This window comes from Papaver somniferum, chromosome 3 (genome assembly GCF_003573695.1).
Source record: "Papaver somniferum cultivar HN1 chromosome 3, ASM357369v1, whole genome shotgun sequence".
Lineage (NCBI taxonomy): Eukaryota > Viridiplantae > Streptophyta > Magnoliopsida > Ranunculales > Papaveraceae > Papaver > Papaver somniferum.
In genome coordinates, this window is record NC_039360.1 from 228,754,503 (window position 1) to 228,764,388 (window position 9,886).

At 35.1% G+C, this 9,886-nt stretch overlaps 1 pseudogene; it reads right to left on the reverse strand.

The window, feature by feature from the left end:
- Positions 1 to 7,579: 7,579 nt before the first annotated feature.
- Positions 7,580 to 9,202, reverse strand: LOC113360797 (annotated as a pseudogene).
- Between the last annotated feature and the right edge of the window lie 684 nt (positions 9,203 to 9,886).

The window sequence follows — 9,886 nt, forward strand, 5'->3', positions numbered from 1 at the left end:
TGTGAGAATGATAAGGCTGCATGGCGTAAAAGTTCTGTTTCCGTGCATTCGTCTGTTGAGGTTGGCTTGCGTCTTGTGGCTCTTGGTGTGCTGGTGTTGGACAATCTCTCACAAAGTGATCTCCTCCGCATCTCCAATAACCGATGACCTTGTCCTTTTTGTTATCCGAATCAGAGCGTGGACGTTTATGTGGAGACGATGAGTTGTTTCCGTTACTTTTCTTGGCCTCATTCTCATCCCTTTAATTTTGTTCTTTGATCATGCTAGCCTCAATTTCCAGTGCTGCCTTTAAGACATCATTATAATTCACGTGCAGGTGTCCAACAAATTGGTTTCGAATACTTGGCCTCAATGCGTCTTCAAATTTGCTAGCTCTCAATTCGGCATTGGGGACGAGATGTGTTCCATGACGCTCAAGTTCACTAAATTTTTGATCCAGCTGTATAATCGTCATACTTCCTTGCTTCAGTGCAGCAAATTCCACACATTTAAGTGCCTTCACTGCCGGTGGAAAGTATTTATTAAGAAAAAGCTCTACAAACTTCTCCCAGTACATGTTGCTCACATCTTCCATGCGTTTGACATATCTCCACCAATGTTCGGCATCTCCCTAAAACAAGTAAGTGGAAAGTCTAAACTTCTTCTCCTTCGGAATTTGCAACGCATCAAAATCTTTCTCGATGCCCATCAACCACTTCTATGACTCGGGAGGATCTGTTGTCCCACAAAATTTTTTGTCTTTTCCTACCACCTTCTTGAATTCCTTCAAGTTCATAGTATTTCTCATCCGCTTACGATCTTTCACAGCATTAGCGATAGTGTTGACAGAACCCAACAGTTTTTCAATACCATTCTCAAGGCGTGTTGTCCTCTTGTTGAGATTCCTTTTCTTACGTACAGAGCTTGATGCTACATATTTGGCACACTTCGACATCTTAAAAAACAAACTAAGCATCAGGTTTACAATTGGTTAGTAATGTACATTACTAACACAAAAAAATGATATGTATATCACAATATCTTGATAGTTTTCCCCAACCCCAAAATCAGCAAGACTTTCAAAAAAATTGTGCACTGAAACGCCTCAGGAAAAATAGGGACATGTTTAAACAAGATTACTACATTTCAACCACTTTGGAGTCAAATCAGTGGCACAATTAAGAAAAGTCAAATTCACACAGTTCTAAAAATAACAAACCAGTAGCACAAACAGAAAGAAAAGTTCTCCTTCACCGAATACAGACTGAAATGCGACATACCAGAATATTCCTATGATTTTTACCAAAATCAAAACATGCCATTGTAGGTAAATCTATGAAAATTCAACTATTTAGTAAACATGAAAACAAAACACAATCCCGGTAAGTCGGAACCTTTGCTCTGATTACCAACTATAGCGGACCCGTGAAGATAGGTTGAATCCAAAACCAAAATCCTTTTTGTTTGTGATGGTTGGAGAGAAAAAGTTGTGGTGTTTGGAGATGAGAATGTCGGAAATATCAAAGAGAATGTTTGTCTCTGATTTTTAAGTGACATGGACTAAGATACCCTTAGCTGCTCATGCCTTTTACGTGGCAGACATGCTAAAGTTTCTAGTGTCTTCCTTAATCCTTTACATCTACTACTCATGATCACTAATGCTGCTAAGGTATGGCTACTTATCTAAACAAACATTCCTATGGGTTGGGCTAAGGCTCAAAGACCAACGAAAATATTCGTGTCGCTACAATGTCGCTATGCCACGGCCACTGGCATGCCACCATGCCACAGCTACTAGCATGCCGCCATGCCACAGCCACTAGCATACCGTTATGCCATGGAAGGCGCTACTATGCCAATGGGCCACTTCGATATACAACAAGATGCGGCCATAATCAGTGGCCACTCTTCCTCATGAGATGTAATCTCATCCATCAAAATTCGCCACCGAGCCGCTCAGCTCGTGACAAGTTTTAGGAGACTAGCCAAAACGAGCCTAGCTTCACGTATGTTATTTACCTACGGCAAGCCTCTCATTTTTAACTTGCCACACGTAGAAAAGTGCTACATGTTTTCCACGAAAACACTCAAGACATCAAAACATGTCACAAACTGGGGGATACTCATTAGGGTATTGGTCTGGAGGTTTACAACGTGCGGCATGCAATACACCCGTTACAGAAAGTGTCATAAAGCGGGGCGGTTAGTAATGGCAAGAAGTAATGGTGTAACGTATCTTTCATTATGGAAACGTAAATTACAGGCGTTACCCATTACTCCCTTCTTCCAACACTCAATTTTTTCCACTTCCCACGAGACCAGGTTACGTTTTGTTGCGCCTTGTATAAATAGGTCTCACCTATTTTCCATCAAACAACAAGTTTTGGTCAGGAGAAGAATAAAACATCCAGAAATCATCTGATAGCTTTTCATTCAGCTAACCAGCTCAATTTTCTGATACAAGTCACGAAACACACACACTTCCAGAATCAACTATTATGGTCTCAACACTTTCTTCGCTTCCCCTAAGACCAACCCTTGTCCTACACTTTGTGACCGAAGCAAGCATGGAATGACCATTTATTGGTTTAGGCCAGGATTGTACAGATTGATCTCTCGAATCAAAAGTACTCCCGTGCAGTACATTGTTTTGGGTTTAGATTTGTTTCTCATCCACACACCTAAAATTACCAAAATCAGCAGAAACAGTTTTCACCCACAAACAAACACAAAAAAAACCTTTACCAAAGAAAGGTTGACAAGATCTTGGCTGTCACCTGTCACAAAAGAAAGGCGAAAACCGAATCTTATATGTATACTAAATATACAATTTATAGAGCATAAATCGATATTAGTATAAATTTGACTTCACACTTGAGTTAATCACCTTCATATTTTATGGTTGTTTAATGTATCTAACCAAAAGATTAGATAGGAAATTCACTAATTCAAAAAGTCACAATCATAAAAAGATTATCCAATATCAGACTGAAACTTTAAAGTTCACGAAAAAAAAGAAAGCAAAGAAAAGATATATAAGAACCAAAACAAGTTGCACAATCAAATTATCAAAATAATGACACAAGATTTATAAAATTAAGAATATCATTAATTTATTTTATTGATGGTTACAGAGAGACCTTGTACAAATATTGAATATAGATTGACGATGGAATAATCTATAGTCATAAATGATTTAAACAGGGAGAATCTCTCTTAATCTTTGGATTGCCTATGGTTATTCACTGATGTTTGTTCAATGTTCAAACTCTTAAAACAGGTTTCAAGAGACTTGTCAGTAGACGTCTCATATTTTTCATTTTTATCAACTTGTTCTTCCATATATCACAAGATCAATAGTAGTATCTTCGTTCTTTTCTCTCAGTCAATCCTGATTCTGAACCGATGTGATGATATTTGTTTTGAGCTCTTCAAAACTAGTGATATAATCAACCATACCATGAGTAGGAAATCATTTGGTTACATTTGGATCTTGATAATAAAAAGAAACTATGCATGACTCCTTTTGAGATCCATCACAATTATCAGTTAATCAAACATGGTGTTAGGGACAATCTTCCTCTTCCTCCCAGTATCGATCTCTTGACATTGCTTAACCTTCTTAGCTTATTCTTTATTTTCCATGGTGATAATACGGGGCATTGAAGGCGTGCACAAGGTTTTAAATAAAATCTAGAGTTTCTCAATACTTATACTAAGAAGGAAATTTTCTTAAATGTTTAAAAAGATCTTTTCGGATCGAAAAAAGCAAATAGTTTCCCCTAAGATAAGTTTTGTCAAAATTGAAGGACAAAATCTTTGTCCGAAGATCCCATATATGGAAGATATTTTCCATCATGCAATAATCTTCGAGACAAAATTTATTTTTTCAAACCTTAAACACCAAAAATCGGTGTTAACAAGAACCTATAATAGCTTGGCATTATAGATTCACAACAACCCATAAAGTACATCAACAGAAATACCCGACCGATAAGAACAATAATTTACTTGATCAAGAAAGACTTTAAATGTCAACATATTCTGATATAAACAAGAAATCTATGTTCTCATTTAGTGTGCTTCCTCACCTTATTTATCCGAAAATTATTAGATAAGGGTGAACTTCCATTGGGATAAGCCTTGTTGATCTTACAACAAGTTTCAGAAACTTTTTTCATGTTTCCCTTGAGAGATTTCTACCCAACATGATTATCTTTCCTCTTTCGATGTTGATCTTTCCTTGATAACTACGAAGAGGAACATCATTAAAATAATATTTGATATAAGAGATATCCGGAACCTTAAGATCTCTTTTTATTTGGTCAACGATATTTTGTAAGATCTTCTAATTATAAGGATTTCCTTATGACAGTTCTTGGTTCTTCCACAAGAAGTCATAACAATATTTTTTGGAACTCATTTCTGAGTGATTCTCTTGTTGGCAGAATCTTTCCATTTCCCTTTGTTATGAATGTTCTCCACGGGTACTAAACCTTCATAAGAATAATGGTTGTTCTAACAAGAATGTGGAGAACTATTTTTCCATAAGAGATTATCATCTATTTAGTCATGAATTTTAGAGTTGATGGGTTTTGTCCGGGACTTGGATACTTTCTCTAAAGTAGATGACGTCTCAGATCCTTAAACCAAGATACTTCTTTAAACACTTTTACAAGAGTATTTTGAAATAGCACTAGTTTGTTTTCAATTGACTAAAAGTTATATTTCTTATCATCATCCCTCTCAGATCCTTTCAAATCAGATTTTGGATTATCGACGATAGCAGAGAGATTCCAAGATTTTCTTCTGATTCAACGATTCCAACAGGTTGTAAACCTTTATCAAGAAAATCATGATCTTTTTCAAATATGACAGAATTGGACTTGTTGTCACCACCTTAAAAAGTCTTGCAAGGACTTTTTATTTCTTCATCTGAAGAAATCATAAAAGATACATTAGTCATAGGCTTATCTAGAAACTGTTGTTCTTGAGTACGAGCTTTATCAAGAACTTATGCTTTAACTGAGAGAGACTTGTTTTCTTCGTCTAAGTTATTCAGTTGCATATCCTTCTCCGTGATATCTTGTCTAACTTTATTAGTTTTTTATTTCAATTTGTGAACCTCGGTGGACAGAAGACCAATAGGCCATAGGAGTTAGGATTGTAGTTATTGTGGATGTTATAATTCAATCTTTGAGTAACACCTCAGTCTCGTCAATTTTATCGACTCGAAGTATATATTTCTTTAAAATTACATAACGTGGAAAAAGGTTGGGTTAATTACTTTTATAACCCTAAAAACATGGGTCCTACTCTCTTGGACGTAGGGCCATAAAAATAATTATGCAAATTATTCCCTTGACCCTGAAACAATTGTTATTATGGGAAGACCAACATAACTTTTTAGTTGTGAATATTTCCTGCACAACTTCTAGTTGTGCATATTTCACAGATTCTAGTTGTGGATATTTTCTAGACAACTTCATGATAATGTGATTGTTCATTTTTTAAAAATAGTTTTCTAAAATCATTTTCTTGATTTGAGTAATTGTGCATATTTTTTTTCACATTTTCACTTGCGTACAATAGTATAAACAATTATGGAACGTTAATTAACATTGTGGATAATAGCTACACACTAGAAAAACACTGTGGATAATAGCTGCACACTAAAAAAAGTTGTGGATAATATCTGCACACTAAAAAATAAACCACGAATAATAGTTGTAGGTTAAAAAAAATTGTGGATAATATTTGCACAATAAAACGTAAGATTTTTTTTAAATCATTTAAGGAATAAAAAATTCTAGAAAAATGAATGTCGAGATTTGTGCTTACGCTTGTTGCATAGGTCTTTCAAAACCTTTCTAAGCATATAAAATTTGGCAAGTTCCTACGTAAGATTTGTAAGGTATGTTACATTTAAGTTGGTTTTACAATTACACCCTTAAAGAATAATGTTTATGTTAAATTTTATTATATTTTTAGACATAAGGATATTTTTTTCCATTGAAATATTTTATTTAATGACATCATCAAACATCCTTATTCATATGACCCTCCTTTTTTGTGGAAACTACTATATAGTCTTAAAAATAATATAATAGAGCTAGTTTATTCCTGTTGACCTGGTCAATTGTTCTTTTGATCCTTTTATAAAATATACATTGATGTTTGGTCCTGGATATTATTCTTTTGTCCTAGGATGGACAATACTCTATAAAATATACATTGATGTTTGGTCCTAGATATTATTCTTTGGTCCTAGGATGGACAATACTCACGCGGGATGACATTATGGATTATGTAATTGTCTTTTGGTAGTGGCAGAAATACCTTTTTGGGACCATATGTATATACTCAGTTATCAATAGAAAAGAGAATCATTTTGAGATTTGTTTTTCTCTCCTGTCTTTTCAGATCTACTTTCTCTTATTTTTTTCTTCCTTCTTTTTGCTTATAAAGATGATGAAAACGATGATGATGAAGACGGTGATGATGAAGAGGACGCCGATGATGATGAACACTATGATGAAAGAATTATTCTTCTTTTATTTTTTCTAGGTTTTTGACAATCAAGACGATGAAAATTTGTTGTTTTCTTCTTCTCTGCTACTATTGTTGTTGTTGAAGATGATGATTTGAAGAATGAACTCTATTTTTATATTTTTCTATTAGGTGTTCATTCGAGATAATGAACTCTGATTTTTGTTCATAATAATGAACTTTGATTAGGTGCTCATTTGAAAGAATGAACTTTGATTTTTGTTCATAATAATGAACTTTGATTAGGTGTTCATTGGAAAGAATGAACTCTGTTTTAAACCTGATTTAGTGGTTTTGAACTCTGTTTTTTGTTCATATAATGAATTTTTTGTTGTGTGTTCATTTTTAAGACTGAACTCGAATCTGTAAAAAGCACTACCAAACACCTGGTACTTCATCAAACATAATGAACTCCTACAAGAAAATAAGTAGGAAGTTCAGAGTTCAACAAATACCATGAACTCAAACAATTATGGAAATAGAAAAGTTACGAAAATTAATATAGAATAGTATGTAAGGGCATTTTTATCCATTTTATATTTTCAAATAATTACGAACTAAATAGGAAACACCTTTTTCCCCTGGACCAAAATATCCTGAGACCACCTGAAAAATGACCAAACAATAATTTCCCATTTTTAGGAGTCATTTCAATAAGATAATAAAGATGGATCGAATAATTTCTAAATGAGTTTTAAGCCCGAGGACAATAGAGTAAGAGAGAGTGGCGAGAGGACTAATTATTTAATTCTCACAAGAATTTCTTTTTTTTTTTATTTTTGAAAAAGCAGTCCATGAAAACGAATGAGATGAGGAAGTAAAAGAAAAAAAGGCATAAACAAATATTTTAACTGATTGTAGTTGTAAACAATATAAAAATTACAACACTGTGTACAAAATAAAGGCATAAATGCTTCAAAAAGAAAAAGAAAAGCATAAATGTACCAGTTGAACCAGCTAGAATGAACTAACCAAATCATTCGTTCCTGACTACTTACTGATAAAGAATATAAGAAAAATAAAAAGCATGCGACCTTCACGCTTAACAGTATTAACTGATACGCACCCATCTTCCCTTACTAGGAATTCCATTCTGTACCACAAAAAGAAGATAATAGCCTCGTGGTGCAATATTAGGAGTAGGCGGAGCAAAACAGTCTATGACATGATAATTGCGGGTGACTCGACGTACTTGATTGATTTCCAGAACCATCATCCTTTGATTCATGGAGAAAGAATGTGTGTTGAATGACGGTGCAACCATGATCACAGAAACGTTCTCGATCCCTTCTTTCTTTTTCGAAACAAAACCAATGGAAATTGGTTCCTTGTATGATATTTCAGTCTTAAGTTTCGCCAAATTAATTTGCGGTCGAGGACCGCTACTTAAATATGGTGGTGAGAAAACTTCAACACTCAATTCAGTGGGAAACATCTCTGTGAAGTTGTAATTGGAGTTAGGATTACTCCCACCGACTAATACTCTCCCATCAGCAATCAAAATAGCAGTTGAATGCTACATTCGAGGAGTCTTTGATGCTTCCATAATCTCAAATTTACTCGATTCCGGTTGGTAGAGTACTGGGTTTAGGACCGGTTCCCTACCTAAATACCAACCAGCAGCGCCTTTTTTCGCACCATTTATGAGTAAGACATCACCTGTTGGTAACAAGAGCATGTCACCCATGACTCTTTCCATTGGCATTTCATCCATTACCCATTTTGGTTGTTTCGCTGTGATAATTAAACGTCCACATGATTTTGCAGCTGGTAAAAATGTTCCTTTGATCGCACTGATGTATGAATTTGGTGGTGCGCCTCCACAGATGAAGACTTCAGCATCTGGTGCCGCACCAGAAGTGCTATTGACGGAACCAAGTTTTAGAGGGAGCAGTACAGATGAACCAGTGCTTGGATAATTGCGTGAGACTCCACCCGGCATGACTGGATAATCATTCCTGACGACTTGATTGTTTATATAATCAAACAAAATCGATTTAGTGTTAGCAAAGATGAAAAGGTTCCCATCAGTTGAGAGATGAGTAAATGGGTATAAGTTGTTCTCTACGGCATCTCTGGTTTCTTTAAGAAATGGAAGTGCAAAGACTTTGGAATCCGATGGCAATGAGCTCTTAGGGATGAACTCATAATTAAACTGACCTCTACCACCAACGACAATGACTTTCCCATTTGGCAAAATTTGATTAGATGCATACCATCGAGGAACAAGTAGCCCTTTTTGATCCTCCGTCCAATCACAGTTAGCGCACGGTTGAAAAGTTCGAACAGCACGTTGACCAGTGCCGGATCCACCGCTTTGTAGTAGCGTTCCATCAGGTGCTAATGAACCCGAAGAGCACCAAGTATCGGTAAACACTGTGAGTGGACGTACCTTTCTATCCAAAAGGTTTAGTTCGACCGAGTGAGCTGAACAATCGATTTTATCATCAGGTGAAATATCGGTACAACTTTCTACCGGCAATAAAATTTTTGATTGACCAAAATCTGTTCTGTCGAACATAATAACTCGATCGTTTGGCAATAGTTGAGTATGCATTGCTGAGATTCCAATACTTTTCTTCAGTAGTTTCCAACTACCTGCAGTAGCTGTTTCGCCTAGGTTGAAGAGAGAAAAGATTAAAGCTGAGAAAACTATAACATATTTTGCTTCCATGGTTATTAAATTTGAAGAACTCAACACTCTCTTTCTGTATATATGTTTGAGCGAGTGTCTAAGTATTTATATATGTTTCTAGAGAATGTTAGTAGCTTACTTCCACTAACTGTATCACTTATAATATAATTGTTTCTAATAATAACTTTACATAATTGTATTATGCCTTTTCATTTCCATGCAGCTTCTCCAAGTTGAGAGATCGAACGCATTTACTGCATATTTTTCCATATAGTACTAAATCGTTGCATTTTATACTTAGTTAAAGATAACAGCATAGACATGTAGTTCATGATTATATTTTCCTTGTGGAGCATATCTTTCAAAATGCTAGTCATAATGGCATCCTTTTAATTAAATCGATGATTATTTGCATACCATTGACTTTCTTGAATATATTGGTTATTCATTGTATTTGGAGTTGATTGAATGAATCAATCAAAAAGATTAACAAGGAATAATTGCTAAACCTATATTGTTATTCTATTGAGCCAAGAACAGAAACATGCATCGAATATGTATATTGCTATTAGAAGCTAGCCATGCAACTATATAATTAGTTCTTTTGCAAAAATCCATCCTGCTAATTCCTGTAAACCGACTGCTAGAGAATTAATGTATTGCTGTCATTAGGATACGAATTCTGTAGGAGAATTATTGAAGATTTTTTGTCTAGTAGGGAAT